The sequence below is a fragment of the Mustela putorius genome, unplaced genomic scaffold, assembly GCF_011764305.1.
Source record: "Mustela putorius furo isolate JIRA1106 unplaced genomic scaffold, ASM1176430v1.1 tig00000166_pilon_pilon_pilon, whole genome shotgun sequence".
Classification (NCBI taxonomy): Eukaryota; Metazoa; Chordata; class Mammalia; order Carnivora; family Mustelidae; genus Mustela; species Mustela putorius.
The window spans coordinates 3,132,248-3,153,335 of NW_025421301.1; the positions used below are offsets into that span (position 1 = coordinate 3,132,248).

Sequence of the window (21,088 nt, forward strand, 5' to 3'; positions counted from 1 at the left end):
ATTAGGCCACCTGAACCCAAAATTGGTTTGGAAATCTCATCAGCATGGTTTACCCTGTATGATTTTCAAGGGTTCAGTTTAAGTTCTTTAATAATAAACTTAGGCAAATTTCAGAGGTGATACACATCTCAAAAAGGATTGCCTGAGTATTTGGTCATGACAGAGATCCAGAGGCCATCAGTCAGAAAAACTTGTGCATACCATCTTTGGAGGCATAGGCATTGATAGAGTAATCGCCAATTTTTCTCAGCATTAGCTCCATTACTTCAGACCAGGACAGGTCAGTTTGCATCCAATTTTGGCTGGAAGACTTTGTAAACAATCAAAGCCTGGAAAGCGTCAGTGCTTACGAAGTCCTGACTTTAAAATACCAATGACTTCAATTATATCTTTTCTTGCACCATCTGGACAGGACAGTAAATTGGAGAGGAATGGCTGATGCCTTCATTTCATAGCACCACCAAAAATGCACCGAAGCTTGTGAAACTGCAATGGTTGGTGTTATGATGAGATGGCACGAGGCCCATGAAGGGGCAGTTTGGTGACCTTGCCATGGATCTCTGAGTCTGCTTACACTGCCTCTTGTGCAAAACTGCCTCATACTATGGTGCAGAAACAGGAGAGGTCTGGGGAGGAACTCTCTGCTGGGCATCTCTGTGTTATGCCTTCCTCTATCTGAGCAGCAGGGCCAATGGGCAGGTCTGGTTCTGTGTAAGTAGCTAAAATCTGAACATCATAACACAGAAAGGATAGAGAACAACTAAGAATCTAGAGAACTGGACCTAGATCTAGGTCTATTGTCTGACTTGGGAATGTCAGTATTTGTTGATGAACCTCAGGTTCCTCATCTGTAAAATGAGCTAATTAAACAAAATTGTCTCGATGGCCATTTTTGGAACTAGCAGGATATAAGTTCTAACAATAATGGTAATGGTAATAGTAGCTAAAATTTACTGGGTACTTACCATGTACCAAAAACTATTCTAAATACATTACATGTGTTGAGTCATGTCACAATTTTTCTTTAGTAAATACCATTTTGTCTCCAATTTTATGAATAATAAAATGGGTTCAAGAGACAGGATTTTAACCCAATTATCCAATCTCAAATCTTGAGTTCTTAACCACTGTATTCAGTTCTCTCACATTGATATTTACATTTACCATTCTCTGAACATCTTATGGCAAGGTGAAAAACATTCCATTTATAATTGTAGGAGATTGCTAACCATAACTATTAAATAGCTTCAGCCAAATTGAGCAAGGTAAAAGGCAGAATTCAGCAAGGTCATCAGTAAGGCTCCTCAATAAAATTGCTTCAGTTTCCATAACTACCTACCTGTTCAGCTTTTCCACTCAGATACTCCCTCCCATTCCAGCTGCTATCTGACTTCACCAAGACTCTTCTTTGACTTCCCCTCTCATTGTTTTCCCTTTCAATCATCAGCCTTCTATCTTTACTCTCTTTCCTTTCCATCATGGATTTCGGGCTCTATTATATCAGCTTTTGTCTTACCTACTTCCTTTACTCAATTTTCTTTCCAAAGACTTGCCTACGAGAAAACCCTCAACCCTCAATGAATCCATGTGCCCAGGTCTCTGAGCCCACACCAGGATGCTGGAGAGAAACCACATAGTCCCCTGCACCGCAAGTAAAGACAGGTTCCACTTGAAAATCATAAGCTCCTACTTGATCAGAGCTCATACTGCCACAGGCAAAATGTCTGCCCTTCCCTCACTAACCCCTCTTTCATTCATTGCAGGGATGCTTTATGACCATCACTTCTCACAACTGCCGTCATGCTAACTTGTGCCTTTGTACACAGCACGTGGTTTCCTCTCTTTCTCAGAGAAAACAATTTCTCAATTCCTAGACTAGACCTGCACACCACCCCCCTATCTTTCCCTCCCATTCAGAAAAAAAATGGATCTCTTCCCCTAATATCAATCATCTGCTATGCCTCCCACTTCTCCCAGGACTTGGATCTTTCAGGTATCTTCTCACCCCTATATCGTCAATCTCTCACTCTACTGTCTCCTTCCCTTTGCAATTAACCTGCCCCAGTGTTCCCATCACAAAAAATAAATAAATAAAGAAAGAAAGAAAGAAAGAAAGAAAGAAATCTCTCTACTCCATCAAATTCCCTAGTCACCCATTTATAACCAAACATCTTAAAAGAATTATCCTCCCTTGGTATCTCCGCATTCTCTTTCCTACCCATTCCTACCCACTGCTTCTTTCCTCTTTTACTTTTATGTGATTTCTCAGTAGTCATGCTGACATTAGAGACCACTTCACCTCCCTTGAAATGTTCCCTGCGGGAACCCCACCCTCTCATGGTTTTCCTCTTACTTCCTTGCTGTCATACTTCCACAATCTTTTCCAGTGTTCTCTCTCTCTCTCTCTCTCTCTCTCTCATGTAAATGTTAAAGGCTATAACCCTGCTCCTCAAGGTTATGATCTCCTCAAATTCTTCTTGGGTCATCACAGCTACTCCCATGGCTTTAACTGTCATGTTTGTCCTGATGATTCAAAAATATATATTAACTGCTCAGACTTTTCTCCTGAGCTTCCAAGGGGCACTTGGGTGGTACAGTTGGTTAAGCTCCCAACTCTTGGTATAGGCTGGGGTATGATCTCAGCATCATGAGATCAAGTGCCACATGGGGCTCTGTGCTCAGCAAGGAGTCCGCTTGGGTTTCTCTCTCCCTCTTCCCCTGCCCCTGATCTTGCTTTCTCTAAAATAAATAAATAAATAAATAAACAAACAAATAAATGAATAAGTTCTCCTGTTTATTCTAACAGTTGGCCAGGACAGAGAATGATAGCCTTATGTCATGAGTCTAGGGGCACTTGTCTAGACCAGTAAGACTTGAATGATTGTGGGTAAGGTGGTTATCAACTATGACTCTGCCTTTTCATTGTACCCATCCTTCTGCAATTAATTTAGATTTCAAATCGCCCCCTGAATTCTCCTGAGCTTCTAACTCACACATCTACTTGTACATCTCCACATAGAGGTACAACCCATACTACCAGCTTGTCCAAAATGGGACTGAACCCATTATATCCTACCTGAGACAAACTGTTCCTTTGTGTTCCCTAGTGGTGGTGCCACTGTCTTAGCAAGACACATGGTAATTGTCATCACCTTCTCTCTTTATTAATCACTGATATCTAATCCATCACCATGTCCTATTGAATCTGTATCCAGATTCACTTTCTCCACTGTCACTCCCATTCCTCTTTTCCAGGCAACTGTTTTCACTAACTGGGACGACTGAACATCAGTTTCTTAACTTCTCTCCTCCATGCTCCATCCTCCATCTTAACCTGCCACTTATTCATTATTCATTATTCATTATTTTCCTAAATACAGACTAATTATATCTCTCCTTTTCTTAATATTCATCACTGTCTTCCCTTTGCTTTCGAATAAGGCCCAAAATACTTACTATGACTTGCACAACCCTTTGAGACCTAAACTGACTCATCTTTCCAGCTCATTTCTGAATATTCTCCAAATGCAGCGTGCTATGTGATAGCATACTGAATGCCTTTCATCTTTTTTAATTTGCCTTGTTTACCATCATCCTCAGGTTTAAGTGTATGTTGTTACTTCTGCCCAGAATGGGTTTCCCTTTCATTCTCACCTATCTGACTTCTCTTCAGCTTTTAAACCTCAATTTGGAAATCAGTTCTTCTAGGAAGCTTTCCCTAATTCCCCACAATATCCTGAAGTACACTGAATCTTTTATTTTAAGGAATAAGAGAAGTCCAGTTCTGAAATCCATACATTTATAAATCAGTGTTAAATAAGAAGACCCTCTAAATCAGCATAGTATATGAATGGCCAATAAAAATTTCACATATGGGGATGCCTGGGTGGCTTAGTTAGTTAAGCATCTGCCTTTGGCTCAGGTCATGATCCCAGGGTCCTGGGATCAAGTCCCTCCACTGGGCTCTTTGCTCATGGAGGAACATACTTCTCCTTCTACCTGCTGCTCCCCCTGCTTGTGCTTTCTCTCTTTCTGAGAAATAAATAAATAAAACCTTTAAAAAAAATTCATATATGGGAGAGTTCCCTGCAATGTACCTAGTTATAATTCAGATTAAAGTCCTATGTAATCATAGTAATAAGATCTACAATTTTTCAAGTACCTACTATACACAGGCACTGTATTAAGTATTATATGTCATAATTCTGCTGATCTTCTCAACAAACCCTATTTTACTGACAAGGACTCAAGACTCAGTGATGATCAATAACTTCCACAAGGACACACCAGGACATAACACACCTGGAATTTGAGTGCCAGCACTCTTAACCACTATAACACGCCCCTTAACCTCTGGAATATTCTGTGCCCAGAAAAGTGATATGTAATTTGTTTAGCTCATAAAATGGGTGCTGATCAGTTATTTTACCTGACAGCTGCAAAATAAACAAGTTCCATTGTTTCATAGAAAATAAATGTTAATGAAATCTTAAAACTTAATTGTGGGATGAGAAAGGGGAAAGGCTGGGCAGGTGGGAAATATCAATATAAAGAAAGACAGGAAGGTTTTCTGTTAGGTCTTAGCCTTTTTAACTCTATCCCACTAATTTTTTAGCACAGCTTTTTGATTAGAAAGTCTTCCACATATATCCTCAACCTAGGAATAGAACTAAAGGCCATATACATTTGCATACTAAATAAATACGTATACAGAAGTTCATTATGTCACCCATTTTTTGTCTTTAAACCAAGTGGCTTGTCATGATGACAACTGGGAGGAGTTTGGAGTGTTACAGGATTAAAGTGCTCACAGCTGAAGCTATACTCTTTCCATGGACAATAACTAACATGGATGATAAGTCAACTGCCCTGGAATAGACCTGTCCCTATTGCATCAGGAAGTTATATCACAAGTCATAACTAGCAACTTGCCCTGGCTTTGCCCATGATAAAGTCTGCTAATTTGTAAGGCCAAATAATTAGACTATTTGTTAGATAGTGTTTGGATACCCTTGTCAAACACGGTGATAAGCACCTCAATATAGTTTCTTACATGCAGTAGGTAAAAAATATTTGTTGGGTAAATTATAATCTTAAAGAAACTATTCAAGGAAAGCAATATCATACCACTTTTCAACAGATGTATTTAAAAATCTAACTTACTCACTCAAGACTAAATAACTATTGTCTGGGAGAAGAGGGACTTAAAACCAATTCAGGCTAATGTCAAAGTTCCCTTATTTCAACTATAGAGAGAAAGAAGAGAGAGAGTGAGGGGCAAGAAAAGAGAGATGGACGTTGGACGTAAGGAGAAAAATCTAAAAACTGTGAAACTGCATAACTTCAGGATTCCACCTCTGACATATATTAGGACAAAAATTGTAAAACAAAGAAATTATATTTTGTGACTTTTCACAAAATTATATTTTGTGACTTTTATATTTTGTGACTAATCAAATGGTCTATATCACATGCAAAACATTGATCAGACACACTCAAAATAAGTGGAAAGAAACACTGTAGAGAGATGTTTTCAAATGGCAAATAATGGTAAGCAGGGTTTGAAGATATTAATATTCATGACTGGTGACTTCGTTATTTTATATCATTTTCCTTCACCCTACTTTGTCTAAAAATACGAAGAGAGAGAGAGAGAGAGAGAGAAAATTAGCTTTCAAGACCAGTTATTTTCTGAAAAATCATCAGGAATAAATGAGAATGGAGGATAGAATTTCCAAAAATTTCTCTTCTCACCCTCCCTTTTTGCATTCACCTCACAGTATGTATATGTGCTCTATCTTGACTTGTCCCACTGACAGACCACTAGCTTTGAAACTCAAAGACCAAGAGATTAAACTCCTGAGAAGATAGCCTAGGAAAAAAACAACTTGATTTTTTGTGTATTCCAAAGTGGTTTTTTTGCTTATAAAATTGTTTCTGCATGTTTCCTTTCTTCAATGGACAGTAAGCAGCTTTTAGGGAAATAAATGTGAGTCGATTCGGTTAAGTGACTGGGATGAAGGGAGGTTTTGCCATCTGTGACAAGTGCATTAGAATAGACTTGCTCAGGGAAAAGGTTAACTATGTTGCCTGTTTTTATGAGATGGCATTTAAATAAAAGTACTCGTTCACATGTATTGATCACTATACATTAAAAGGCATCCCAGGACACCTGGGTGGCTCAGTTGGTTAAGCAAGGGAGTCTTGATTTTGGCTCAGGTCATGATATCAGGGTCATGAGATCAAGCCCCAAGTAGGGCTCTCTGCTGGGTGTGGAACCTGCTTAAGATTCTCTCTCTCCCTCTCTCTCTGCCCCTCCTGCACCTGCTCACACTTCCTCTCTCTCTCTCTCAAAAAAAAAAAAAAAAAAAAAAAAAAAAAAAGACATCTCAAAGAGAAGTGTGGTGTAAATAACTGAATTATGGGCTGCTTGAACACATGAAGAACCTCATGGGCTCTGTGTGCACAGATGAGTGCTCATCATAATGTATCTAAGAAAATTTGTATCCTGGGCTTTCTCATCACACTATCTGTCTGATGAAAAGTCAACATACTGATGTGTAGACATTTTCATACTCTCTCAAAAATAAGTTGCTGAGATGGTTTCATATGTTTTGCATATATGTCAATTACCTAGAGCCTGAACTTAATTAAGAGGATAGGTATGGTTGTGGTGTGCTTTGGGTATTAAGAGGGAGAAAGAGGAAAGGGAATTTAGAGAACTTAAAGCTTAGTGCAACTTTTTAAAATCGTAAGCCATCTAATGTTCCAACAGGATTTCCTCTGCCTGGTGATGATACTAGTCTTGGTTATCCTGCTTGATTACACATGGTCGTGTTGAGAATATAACATGGGTTCTGCATAATGAAAACTAGAATTCACCCACTAGCTGAGAGATATTTCTGAGAAATTATGTCACCTGGACCTGCACAAACTCCAGAGTTTTAAAGTCTCCTGAGGAGAGTTTCCCACTTCACTCCAGTGATATTTTCAGATTTTAAATCTGATTTTATTTACTTGAAAATTTCTCTACCTCTTGGCTTTCCTACCTTACTCAGACGATATTCAAACTTCCTTATCTCTTGCTGTACTCTTCCTTTAAGGTCATAGTTCACCCACACCAGGATACTCTCCTTAACACCTTCTAAAACAGAAGTAGACATTTGCAATGGGGATCCCATTTTGCAAATATTAAACTGATGCCTTTTAATTTTCTTCTTATATCATCTTGTCTTGTAGCCTTCTACCCTCTGAGGCCAAAACTTGAGACTTAAGTTCCAGGGCATAACAATAAGCTTAAATAACAGACTAGACAGAAGATTTTCCAAATTCCCTTAACTTACCAAGAATTAAGCCCTGAGATCTTAAACACTTTAGTGGTCTCCCCTAAGGATTTAGTCCCTTCCTCTTATACAGGCTGGGCTCCAAGTTTTCTGCCCTCTGGAAAGATGAGAAGATCAAGTAAGGAAGACAAAAGAGAAGGCTGTTTCAGTCAGTCCCAGAGTGTTATAGGAAGAGAGACCAAAAAGGGAATAGAGGAACGGAGTTAGAATCAGCATGGATGTTCCATTTACCTCTTCAGATGTATGCTTAGGACAAAGAAGGAATGTTAGATACATTGAAAAAGATCCTGAAAGCAAAGGATTTTGTTCCAGTTCATGTTTTGACTCATGGAGACCTTATCTCACATACTGCCCGTGCCCACCCCACCACTATCTTCCCTACTTGGTTGGGGATGGAAGGATCACCCATGGTTGAGAGACATTGCTTTAGACATTTACCAAGCCAAGAAAAATACTGGAAAATAAGGCATATCTGTTGCACACTTCAGCCATAAGGGCAAGTGGGATGGTCAACAGCCAGGCAGGCAGATGAGAGACATCACCATGGAGACAGAGAAAGTACAAGTGAGAATCACACCTTCCTGGTCACCAAGATACTACACAAGCCACATACCTTCCCAAACCCCCAAATGCCATGTTGGAGAGGAAAAGCTGGTGCCCAAGACGGACCTCAGCCTGATCTTCCTTTCTTTATAGCATTTACTTAAGAAAATTTATCATCATAAATTTTTTCTTTGCCTCTTTGAAATATATGTAAATCTTTTAAAAAGCTTCTTGCTAGTTTTACAGCCCAGAAATGTCTTCCTCAAGGATTTAGGAACCATCTTTTTGAAATGTAAGCATCAGGGGAGACAGCACCCCTACCTCCTTGTTCCTGTGAGCCTAACTTCAGCAGACACTTATAAAACTACCTCCTGTCCCAAAAACAGGAGAATGTTTCTTTTGAGAATGCTTAAAAATCCTCACACTCTTTGTTTCACAGAATTGAGTTCAAACTGAGTTCTGATATCTCACCCCTATTGCAAATAACCTTAAATAAAATCTTCCTTACCCATTGAACTTTGTCCAGTGCAATTTTTGCTTCAATCATGGAGGGAGAAAAAGAAAACAAATATATCTAAGACACTATTGTGTTTTTCCTTAAAAACACTGAACATAGCCCAAAGGAACTATTAAAAGCTTATCAGATCAAATTAAGATCACCATACTAGCATACAAGTTTTTAAACTTAAATTCAATTAGCCAACATATAGTACATCAGTAGTTTCAGATGCAGTGTTCAATAATTCCTCAGTTGTACATAACACCCAGGCCTCATCACATCACGTGCCTCCTTAATGCCCATTACCCAGTTACCCCATCGTCCCACCTACCTCCTTTTTAGCAACCCTCAGTTTGTTTCCCAGAGCTAAGAGTCTCATGGGAGTACAAGTTTTTATTTGTGTTTTTGTTTCATTTTGCTTTCACTTGGCAACCAACAAATGAAAACTGTGAGGATGAACAGAGCAGTTTTACATGAAAGAGTCAACATTTTTTCTGCATAACTAGCCCTTAAATTCCCTTTTTACCTTTATTATATCCACGCTAATGAATTTTCAACATTCTGTCCTGTACTGTCAGTGTTTACCTGAACGTTGGAAGTTCGTAAAGGGCAAGAATCATATCTTAGTATCCCTCCTCTTACCCTGATCTATCACACAGCTGAGCTTAAAGAAAACACTCAGGTATTAGAAGAATCCACCATAAACTAATATTTATTAAGTGAATTCTGTGGGTCTAGCAATGTGCTAAATGCTGAGACAGAAAAAAATATGAATCATGGTCCTGATTTCAAGTATTTACAAATTAATTGAGAATAAAAGCCATACACAGCACAGTGAATAAATCAGAAAATCAAGGCACCATTTGATTGAGTTATTTTTTAAAAATAAGGTATTTTAGAACTCCAGAGAAACAACCAGAACTAGAAAGGGAAATATAGAACTTGAACTGGAACTTTTTAAAATTTTGTTTTAAAAATGACCCAACTTAGACAAATGTAGAAGATACAGCAATCTCTCTGGTAATCCATGTACCCATCTTCTAGCTTCAAAAACTACTGATATTTTCCCTGTTGTTTCAACTATCCCTCTTTGAAATGGGCTTTGGAAGAAGCCCAGCTCTATAAGGCCCATATGATATGAATTCTTGCAGCTTCTGATTCTGACTGGCTGCTGGTCAACTTGCTGCAGCCCTCCTGGTCTTCTTCCTTCAGATACAATAAAAGCACACTTTTGCCTCAAAGTGTTTGCACTTCCTGGGGCTTCCTTCTTCCAACTCCCACTCCGTACATACACACACAGAACGACACACCCCCTTATTTTCTGTGAGTCTCTGTTCTGACAGAATCTACTCATAGAGATCTTTGCTAGTGATATTTAAGATAGTACCCTTCACCCTCCTCTGTACCTTTAGCCTAATTTCTGTTTTCCATAAAACTTATCATTACCTAAATTATATCACTTATTTCTTTTTTCATTCATTGTTTATCTCCTTACTAGAATGTAAGTTTTATAAAGGCTGGTACTATGTCACAGAATTTAGGATATAGTAGGTACTCAACAGATAGATATTAAATGGATGAATAAAAGAATAAATGTCATCCCCCTGTTGCTCAGAAAAACCTCCATTATTCCTCCTCAGATGGCAGAGGTGAGTACTCATAGCTGATGGCCTAAATTCAAGTCATAGTGATGAGGTCCATGATCAAAGGAGCAAGACTGATACAAAGCAAAGGTCAAGCAAAACTTTTCGCGCCAGCACCGAGAATCAAACTCTTACGGAGAGAGCAACCACCCTGAGCTTCACAGACTAGCTTTTATAGAGCAAAGGCCATGTGGTTTGGCCTGGCCAATGAGATTGTCTCCACCTGACCTGACTCGTCCTTGCATTCTGGGTTCTGTTATCTCCACCTGACCTGACTGGTCCTTGTATTTGGGCTCTGTTATCAGGGACTGGTTGACCATATTTTACTGGTTTCCCAGACTTGCTTTTAAGTAAGTTCCTCAAGGGGGTGGGGGTGGGGGGGAAGCAGGGTCAGTTTAAGTTTTACTACACAAACAACAAAATGGTTGTTTAACCGAGATGGAGTCGCTCTCACTAAGTAGGCCCCTACAATAGAAATCTTGTCTAACCTGCACAAAATTTTTAAAATTTAAATAAGTTGAATTGAGAGATTTGGAATCAGGGGATTGCACATGAAACCCTCTTTTAAGTAACTTATTTAAAATATTGCAAGATCTTGGACCTGTAGAAATTAAGATAGAGTCACTCACAACAAGCAGTGACTTAACAATTAGTGACATAAGCAGCCAAGGGCATGCAACTAAGACCAGATATCACCAAAACCAGAACAGGCTGACAATACCCAGAACTGATAACCAGCAGTTGGCAAAGGCCCAGGACTGATTAAACTTCTTTAAAAAGGGAGGATTTTTGCAGCAAACTGTCAGACTTCCCAGATGCTGACCCTTTCACGTTTGACCATATCTAAAAGGCAACTGCTGCCAAAGGCTCTGCCCGATTGATCTTTGAACATAAAAGAGCTTCTCCACTGCTTAAACATAATAAGACCTTGTGCTGAGAGTTGACCCAGACCAGACAGATGTCTCATCTTAACTGCACACTCTTGGACTGACTTCGTGTTTGGTTGGTTAACTTCCTTCCCCTTGTTGTGACTTAATATTGTGTTTTGCTTTGTGTGATTGTAGGAAGCTGAGTTAAAAGTGTAGTGAAATGTCTTTGAGTTTGAAATCCTGAAACTGCTTTGCAATCATGTTAACCTTGCTTTACCACTGAATAAACCTGACATTGTGGAAAGACACAACCTATGCGTGTGTGCCCTCTAAGCCTGCTCACTACCTAACCTCACGTAGCAACCTTGGAGACTGAACAGGAATATGTCCTCACACAGGGCACAAGCTCCCTGATGGCCTTCACCTTTCCTGATATCTTTTGCTGTTTACCAGGGTTTTGCCTGTCTCATTCCTTTACAGTCTCCGCCTGAATCCTGTGGGCATTCTAGTTCACAAATCCAACCTCAGAGTCTCCATAGATGAATTGCTTCTGAAAATGGTCTGCACATTTCAGTTCTGCTACTTTTACCTTGCCTCCAGTTGCCCAAGTGTGCAAAGAAACATCCAAAAAAAAAAAAAAAAAAAGAACCATTTCCTATTTCTGACTCCACAATGATCCATGAATTTGTGTCAGCCTCATACAGTGGGCTCAGGTGCTTCTATTGATCCTCAATTCACTCTCTCTTCCCCAGTTTATATATCTCTAATTCCAAAAGGTCAGGTCCCAGATTATTTCACACCTACTGATTTTCTTTTTGTAATTGAATAGTGGAAATAAAAGTATGGCCATTAGGTAAGGAAATAGCATACTGTTTACATGCTAATCATAAGTCTTGCCTTCATGCACAGCACAGATCAACTTCTATGAATCTTCTCAATCCCTGTAACCTCCCTTCCCCTTCCAGATTCAGATAGATAATAAATCAGTGAATTGAGATTGGTTGGATAGGAATTAACTACCAACCCAATGGCCTCTCAGGAATGGTGCTTCCCCAGTTTACCCATAATTTTGAAATTGACACTTTAGATGAATCTTTTCTATTGTCTTGTTTTCCCATGCAGAGAAAGAAAGCTTATTCCTGGGATTTACAACAGAGTATAACAAACTGGCAGGGGAAGGATTTGGTTTAAAAAATTTTTATTTGGAAAAAGATTTCTTTACTCCAGATGAGGAAATTTTTCTAATAATTTAAATAGGAGTCATCATTCTTTAAGAAATTAAAGATAAAGGCAATTAGAATGACAAATGAAATCTTTTCACTGTCTTTTCACTGGCTAAAGAAAAGTGAATAAATAAACCCAGCACATGGAAAAAACAAGTCCCTTTGCTCTGATTACACTGTCATAAACACATCTGTGATTGAAATAGGATGATTCTGCCGAGCAAAGGCACGGTTCTGCAGGTGCCAGAGAGGCTGGGGGTAGGGTAGGGGGAACTCTGATTGTCTTACGCTAAACAGAGAAAGTAACTAGAGACAGTGGGTACTGTAGTTCATAACTGATATAAATGTAGATATTTACAAGGTGAGCAAAGAGACACAGACACAGAGAGAGATAGAGAAACAGTGAGAAAAGAAAAGATAAACTCTAAGAATATGATATTTGAGCCTCTTTCCAAGGTGCACTTATTTTTCCCCTGACTTCTGTGTAGGCATCGTACATACCTCTTAGGATCTTCCAAGTGAGAATTAGGACCATCTGTCCACTGACAAACAGAAAAACAAATAATAACAATGATGACAGTAAGTTAGGTATAAGAGTAATCCTCTTCTCTTCCTTGAATTCCTGCTTGGGTCCTTGAAATAGCTTCCAACACTTGTACTCTCTGAAGGAAGTACTGGAAACATACCCAGTGGGCTACTTCCTGACAGACTCCCCTAGGAAACCAGAAAAAGGTTAACACTGCTGTGCTGGCATTTCTCCTCTGGGCAGGCATGCATTTGAAATCACTACTCATGTGTAGCTCTCTTATGAGCCATATCATGCATCTTGTCTTCTGTCTCTTCAGTGCCTCCCATTTTCCATCCAATAACCAGAAGGTCAGCAAAACCATTTTCTAAGTTCTCTAAGTAAAAAGGAATAACATCCAAATGGGAGCTGAGAAAAAGATGAATACTAAATCTTCCTCCTTTCTGTCTTTAAATAATTCTGTCTGCCACCAATGGCAATAAAAATCACCTGTGTACTAGACCTGGGTCAAGGACTTTACATACATTATTTTCAATTCCTATGACAACCATGCAAAATAGTAATTATTGTCCCCACTTTACTGACGAGGAAACTGAGATTGAGAGTTTTTTATTTTGGTTGGTCTTAACTATCCCAGTAATAACATCTAGAAAGTGGTGAAGCTGGGGTTTAAACAGTTGGTCTGATTCCAAAGCCCATTCCCATTCTAATACACTATGCTGTCTCTCAATAGCATTTCCATATACTGATTGAGCACCACTGGAATATAAAATGAATGAAAGCAAGATTTTAGTCTACTTCAGTCACAACTAGTGCCCAGAACAGTGCCTGGCACAAGGTAGGCATTTAATAAATACAAGGTGCTTGAATGAGTGGTTTTTACTTCTCTGTGGTTAATTGAGCTCCAAGTAGAGAGCATGGTGGGTGCTCAGCCAATTCTTGGTCCTGATCTAGCATCCTCTTCCACCTTTTGCTCTCTTTCTGAAGATATTCTTTCCATGCTGCCCACGAAACAGACTTCTAGCTGTTCCTACCCAAGACTGCAGACATAAGGTATCCCTGGATTCAATAGTCTATTATTATCATCATTTTTATCCAAGTTTTTTCTTTATTATCTCTGGATTTTTTTTTTAAAGATTCTATTTACTTGTTTGAGAACGAGAGCACCAAAGCAGGAAGAAGAACAGTGAGGGAGGGAAGAGGAGAGGGAAAAAATCTCAAGAAGACTCTGTGCTGAGAGTAGAGCCCACTCAGGGCTCAATCTCACAGCTCCGAGATCATGAACTGAGCTGAAACCAAGAGTTGGAAGCCTAACCAACTGAGCCACCCAGGCACCCACCCTGTATTGTGTCTGGATTAGAAATTGTTGTCCCTAAAATACACAAAATAGACTAGGTCAGGATCTGCCAAAAATTATACATGATATTACAGAGTAGTCCTCCTGATAACCTCAAACAGCTGTGTCCACTGCCAAAAAGCAAAGAAAGTGCTGCCTCCTGGTTTGGAACCTTCAATCTGGAAGTGAACCAATCACCAAATGGCATCAGGAGAGAAGTGGATCCATGATCTTTGAGGCTGTGTCAGTTTGGCACCCGTGGACATTATTGGGCATGCTTCCCACTGACCAAATGGCTCCTGTCATAGCTGGTGACTATGGAAATGCAATCATAAATACACCTGTACCACTCATCCAAAGACAGAATCAATATATAGAAAAAGATTTTATTAGAAAGATATTTCTAGCATAAAGAGATTTATTATAAGGAATTGATTCAAGCAATTAGGGAGACTGAGAAGACCCACAGTCTGCTGTCTGAAAGCTGAAGACCCAGAAAATCCAGGGCTATAGTCCCAAGACATGAGGACCAGAAGCACTTATGGGAAAGCCCCAGTAGGAAAGCAGAAGACCAACATTTAGCTCAGTTAGAGAGAGTGAATTCTGGCTTCCTTCACCTTTAGGCTCTATTTAGGTCTTCAATGGATTGGATGATTTCCTATGGGAGAGCAAGGGGCTTTGCTCAGTGTACCAATTCAAATGCTAATCTTACCAAGAAAAACCTTCACAGATATATCCAGAAATAATGTTTAACCAAACATCCTCACACCCTGTGACATAGCCAAACTGACACCTAAAATTAACTGTCACAGCATCTCTTCAGTGGGAAAGCTCCATATTTCCAGGGACAGTTCATCTGTGCCCAAGTATCCTGAGATAAGCATGGGCCTTGGCTGTGTTTTATTCACTTTAGGGCTGACTCCAGGGTTTAAACTCCAGGTTTAAAGTTCTGACTCCAGGGTTTAAACAAGGCCAGTAATAATTCTATTTCTAATCCAAGGGTTACCTGCTCGTTATTTGGGGTGATAAAGAACAGTTCAGTTTGCACCCCAGAGGAACAGATTGGGAGCACTACCCTGAATATGACAGTGATGTTACACCTCCTTTGTGCAGAGACTTAACTAATGTGCCAGCATCAGTGCCTATGCAGACCAAGTAGGACTTGGAGGGAGGAGAGGGAGGCCAGCCTCTGGAAGGCAGTGTCCTTTCATGAGTCATGAAACTGTGACCAGTGACCTGACTCTTTGAGGCCAAATTGTACTTGTTCTAAACGGGCACACACACACACACAACAATCTTTAGCTTTCAGAAAGGGTGTACTACAACTTATAAAGGAAAAATAAGATTTAATTAATTTGTCAGTGTGTATATACACAGACATATACATACTACTCTACTGCTAACATAGTTATCTAAACATGCACTTGCTGAGTCTTTAGTCCTTCCTAAATCAATAGAATGGGGCTTGGTTTTGTGAAGAGAAATAGTGTCTAAATCACCCGTATCTCATTAGTGATTCCAATTAATTTCAGAGCTCTGTTGCTGCCAACTTCTTATTCCTTTACTGACCATAGCACAATGCCGTACTTCTTATAAAAGGAACATATTAGCATATTAGCATAATCTGTTAATTTTAAGGATTGGGAGTCACCAGTCAACCCGCATAGAGACTTCTGGATTTGTGCAAAGAATCGTGTGTCTGGCTTTGTATCCAGATTACCTCCTCTCTTTAGAACCATCAGCTTGACATTTTCAGTTCATCAGAATTGTGGTTTATGAGTATTCAGTGATATAAAACACACACACACACATACATGCACTGTATACTGTGTACTGTGTTTGGGAACTAACGTTTTGACCTGGACCCCAGGAGATGAGAGTCTGAGGTATAATTCAGAACACCAGAGAATGCATGCATTAGTAAAAAGTGTAGAGGTCCTATAGCACAACCTTCTCATTAAAAATTCAGGGTCTAAGAGGCTAATCAGTTCACACAGCTGGTAAGTAGCTATCTTGAACTCTAAAGTCACTCCCAGACTAAGCTACGTATTAAAATATTTAACAACTGGCAAGGAACTGGCAATGACCAAGAGTCTGGAAGCCCCCAGATGATTGACATTAATGCATGCCATCTGTGTATCACCTGACCCAGATAGTTGCCCTTTTTGCATCTCAGAACCACCCTTGCACAACCCCCTCCCCACCCTTATAAGGAGGCTCTCTAGAGTACAGCAGCAGATCTGAATTTTTCACCATCATTCAGCTCCTCTGATCCTAGAGAACTTTAAGTCTTGACCACTTTTCCCTGCAGGCTAGAAGGACAACTAAAGAGACTGCGGATTTAACCTAGATTGCCTGAGTCAATCACTTCATGGCATTTCTTTTCTGTAGTTAGACTGTCTTTTGTTCAGTCTCACCCCCCTGGTGTTGAACTAAGACTTCCTATATTTGGTCCAATTCTTCCTCATTACCACCTCCCACGCTACTTTACTAATTAAGAATCGATGGCATTAAAATCCTAGTGGGCTAATGGCACCTTTGTAACAGAACTCAGATAGCAGCATCCCCTAACTTCCTCTTTTCAGTGCCCACATTGTTCTTAGGCTATTTAATAAAATATTATTTGATATAATACAAAGAATAAAAACAGCTTGTGACTCTCCTGTCTTTTCAATGTTCCCTTTCTATTTTTGTACAGTCTCCCGCAAAGAAATTTTTCTTTGGAAAAGATAAAGTTAATGCCCATGTCAAGTGCCCATTTAAAAAAACTTTGCTCCACCAGCTCTGCCGGGCTAATGAAGGGTAATTGCTGTCACCCGCAGACCCGTGGCTTTAGTGCCAGCGAGTCATCAGGCTGATGATTCCTCCAGCGTGACAACTTCCTTCTCTCAAGGGCTTTCCCAGGGAAACTATAGTGGCACTTGAAAAGCAAATAATTAAGAGCAATAAATAGCAAAATCCCCTAGAGAAATGTAAATTATTCATGATAATAACTGTGCAGGCTGGCTGGAGGAGGAGTGTTTTTATCATTTGTGAGATTTTTCTGAATCTGTTCAAATATGTTTCAAATCTTGGTCTAAAACACTGTTAGTTCCTCAAACCAAATAGTTACTCTTCAAGGATTTCTTAAACACCAAAGTATCAAATGTGATCACTTGCTCTCTTTCATAGTATTAGTGCAAAATACTTTTATTTCACAACATTATCCAGGTCCTACATTACCATTGCTCATTCCAACACATCCTAGAGCTGAGAATAGGGTGGTTCAGGGGAATGAAATAAATGGCATTACTCAGAGATCTGGATTGTAACTCGACTACTAGTTGAATGTCCTTTAGCAAGTAACAACCTGCTGAGCTTCCGGTCCATCATAGATAATTCTGGAAGTAATCAACCTTGTATCACAGGGCACTGTGAGACTCCAAGAAAATGAGGTGTATAAAAGTAGTTTTAAACAACAAAATATTATACAACTAGTTAAATAAATTGTATCATTATTTCTCCTGCTTTTACCCATTGTGTATTATGAATGCTACCACATCACTTTAGGAATTTAATATTTCCCATCTTTGAGATTCGTTTGAGAAGTCTCCTTGACAATTCCTCATAGTTGAAGAGCCTTTGTTTATAGGGGCACCTGGGTGGCTGTTTGAAGAGTTCTTATAGGGACAGCTGGGTGGCTCAATCAGTTAAGCATCTCATCTGCCTTTGACTCAGGTCATGATCTCAGGGTCCTGGAATGGAGTTCTACATTGGGTTCCCTACTCAACAGAGAGTCTCCTCCCTCTGCCTCTCCCAACTCATGCATGCTTTCTCTCTTTCTCTATCAAATAAATAAAATCTTTTTTTAAGAAGTTTTATTTAAATAGATCTTATCCTCTCTTCTTGATGGGATAGTGACCTGAATTTGGGATGCAGGCAATATGATACCTTGGAAGATGAGAGGACACTCAGTGAGAAAGAGTAAATGTGGTCTCCCACCCATTCCTGGCTTAGACTCTACACATGAAACTTAGAGAACTGATGGTTACCAGAGGCAATTGGAGGGGTAAAGTAGGTCACGGGGATTCAGGGGGGTACCTCTTGTGATGAGCACCGGGTATTGTATGGACGTGTTCAATCACTATGTTGTACACCTGAAACTAACATTACACTGTATGTTAACTAACTTGAATTTAAATAGAAACTTAAAAGAAAACCCCAAACATCTTTCTTGCTATGTCCTGAGGACTGGCTCTGTCAGGAAATCATTTTAGTAAGTGCTTGAAATGTTACTCTTCTTCTTCTGTTATACTGTTTGGGGTTTATATTAGTTTTTCTGATCTAGTTACTATGCAAAACAAGTCCTCTTCTTCAAATAGTCCCTTTAACAGTAGGTAAGCTTGGGTATATCTTATCTTCTCCTTTACATAGGTCAAGGCTGACCTCAAGCTCTTGGGGTCTCATTTTCCCCTTCATACCTCTTCCGCTTATCGGCCAATATCTGTGTTTCACTTACGGTTCTCTTTCTCTTTTTGTCCATCAGCTTTAAAGTTTTTATTTTGTTTTATTTCTTCTATCACTTTTATTAGCTGGACTGAATAGGCCCTCTCAATTTGAAGAACTATTTTCAGATTACTCCAGCTCTTTATTGACTTTCTAGGCAAATCTGATCCTTATAAACAGGAAATTCCTGGAACACATCTATTTCATTATCTTACTAGGTTTTGGGTCTGCAATAATTTTATAATTCATTGAAAAATTTTGCATGTTTTTATCATAATAAGGGTTTCAAACCCTTTTATTGTTTCATTAGTAAAATCTACTACACTTCTTCGATTGGACCCTGAGTTTGGCTCTCTGAAAACTAAGGTCAAAGACAGAGATTCTTTCATTAAGAAATCCAGAGCCAGTACTTGCTTCAATAGCACATATACTAAAAAATCGGAATTATATAGAGAAGATTAGAATGGATCCTGCACAAGGATGACATGCAAATTTGTGAAGCATTCCATATTAAGAAAGGAAGAAAAGAAGGAAGGAAGGAAGGAAGAAGGAGGAAGGAAGGAAGGAAAGAGAGATGCCTGGGTGACTCAGTCTGTTGGGCATCTGCCTTCAGCTCAGGTGGTGATCCCAGGGTCCTGGGATCAAGTCCAGTGTTGGGCTCCTTGTTCAGCAGGGAGCCTGCTTCTCCCTCTGCCTGCAGCTCTCCCTGTTTCCCTGTTTGTGCTCTCCTCTCTCTCTCTCTGGCAAATAAATAAATAAAATCTTTGAAAATAAAAGATTTTGACTTCTTAGGAACAATGAATCAGAGAGAGGTTAGTTTTAGCCTCTAGATTATGAGATCTATGTGATACAAAATTAAATACAAGCCAAGGATTGTATTACCATAATCATCAGTATGAAGGTGAACCTCAAGTGTGACTTAACAATAGCAATATTGTTTGAAATTTGGGATGCTATTAAATCAACAGTAATTAATGATTATTTTCACTGTTATGGATTATAACATTTGAAATAAAATAAATTTAATGATGCAATAAGGTGATATAACAAGAACTTAAAGATTCTTATATTTAATTTGGATATTATTTTATATTAAGTCATTAAGGAAGTAGATTGGAGCATATGAGGTCTGCATTTATGAAAGAGTGTATGACAGAAAATTACTGCCAACAAATTTAAACAGAATTGTGATTACAAGGAAAATTTCTTCACAGAGGGCTTTTGTAGGTTACCAAATAGCCTAAGAACTACAAAACAAAAGAACACCCATTGACAACCTCAAGAGATTCTATCGAGGTTGAGATGACCAAACAACAACATTGACACGAACCTTCAAGAAAGCCACTCTTGAGTTCTACATAAATGGAGCCCCACACAGGCATTCCCATCAAAACCATAAGTGTCTTTCATTCCCTTACTAGGTGTGGTCCCTCGGGTAAGGTCTCTAACCAGTGGTAACTCTGGCAACTCACAACTACACCATGGACCTGTGATGCAAATTTGTGACAATGCTATTAAAAATGGGAATTTCACATCTACTGCAAAAATATTCAATTGTTTAATTTGACACTGTCTTCTCAACAGGCAACTGCCACTAATTTCTGAGCTTTATTTCTGGAGGACTTATCAGAGCAGTAAGAGAAAGGAAGAAACACTTCTTAGCTTGTGTCACATTTTCACAAGTGGAGGCCTTCTTACTAAAATAAAATATTCTTGTAACTAAGAAGCTTTGAGAAGTTAAAATGTACATTGGCCATGAGAAAGGGGCGTTATGTACAAAAGGGACATGAGGACACAGAGTTTGCAATAAGTTCTGCAGCCGTGTGCTGCCTTGGGTTAAGTGTATGTTGGAGTTAACCCAGTCTAGTTTTTCCAACAAAAATAACTTTTCCCAAGGCCACTGTATCCTTGCTTGTTCCTTTGTTATTTAATCGTACAGATCCCTAGTAAGAATGCACTCTGAAGAGTAAAGGAAGAAAATTTAAACATTCCTGTTGGTATTTGCCTAAAAGTGTGTGTGTGTATATGTACACACACACACACATATATATATGTATGTATTTTCTCAGCTTAAGCTCTATGAAGTTATACAGTATTCTTTCTTCAGCAAAGATAAGCAGCAAATTCCCAATGCCTTGCAATGCATCCTTTTCTAACAAGTCCATCCAGGCAAATAGTTACCTTTCAAGTAAGAACAAAAATAAGAACTTAAAAATTTGAGGAGCTTGGGGAATCGATGAAAATGGAAACTACGTGTAGGGAGAAAATGTTATCTTTTGATCACAGCCTTCCTTTCTATTCATTTAATATAGTCCAAATTTGCATATCAGAACACACTCCTTTCCCAGCACAGGGGTAGAAAGTCTGTTTAAAAATAATGTCAAATTGAGACAGGTACATTCTAAAACAAGAGAAAAAAGAGAAGAAGAAGAAACACGGCTTCACTGCTTTCCATACTCTAGAATATCACCCACCCATCTATCTTTCTATTTTTGAGCAAATCAAGCATCGCTTTATTGGGTCTGCACCAGCAGTAAGTTGACAACTGACAATTTTCAGGCAGTCTTCAGTCTTCAAGGCTCACCGTGGGGTGACTGCCTATTTCTTCCCGTACCCTCTCC

The 21,088-nt window shown here is 39.2% G+C and overlaps 1 non-coding gene across 1 annotated transcript; it reads left to right on the plus strand.

Annotated features, from left to right (window-relative positions):
* The first annotated feature begins 18,873 nt into the window (after positions 1-18,873).
* On the plus strand, positions 18,874-18,982 carry LOC123390943. The gene has a single exon (XR_006605539.1). It is a non-coding gene; the product is annotated as a U6 spliceosomal RNA (small nuclear RNA).
* Positions 18,983-21,088: the final 2,106 nt, after the last annotated feature.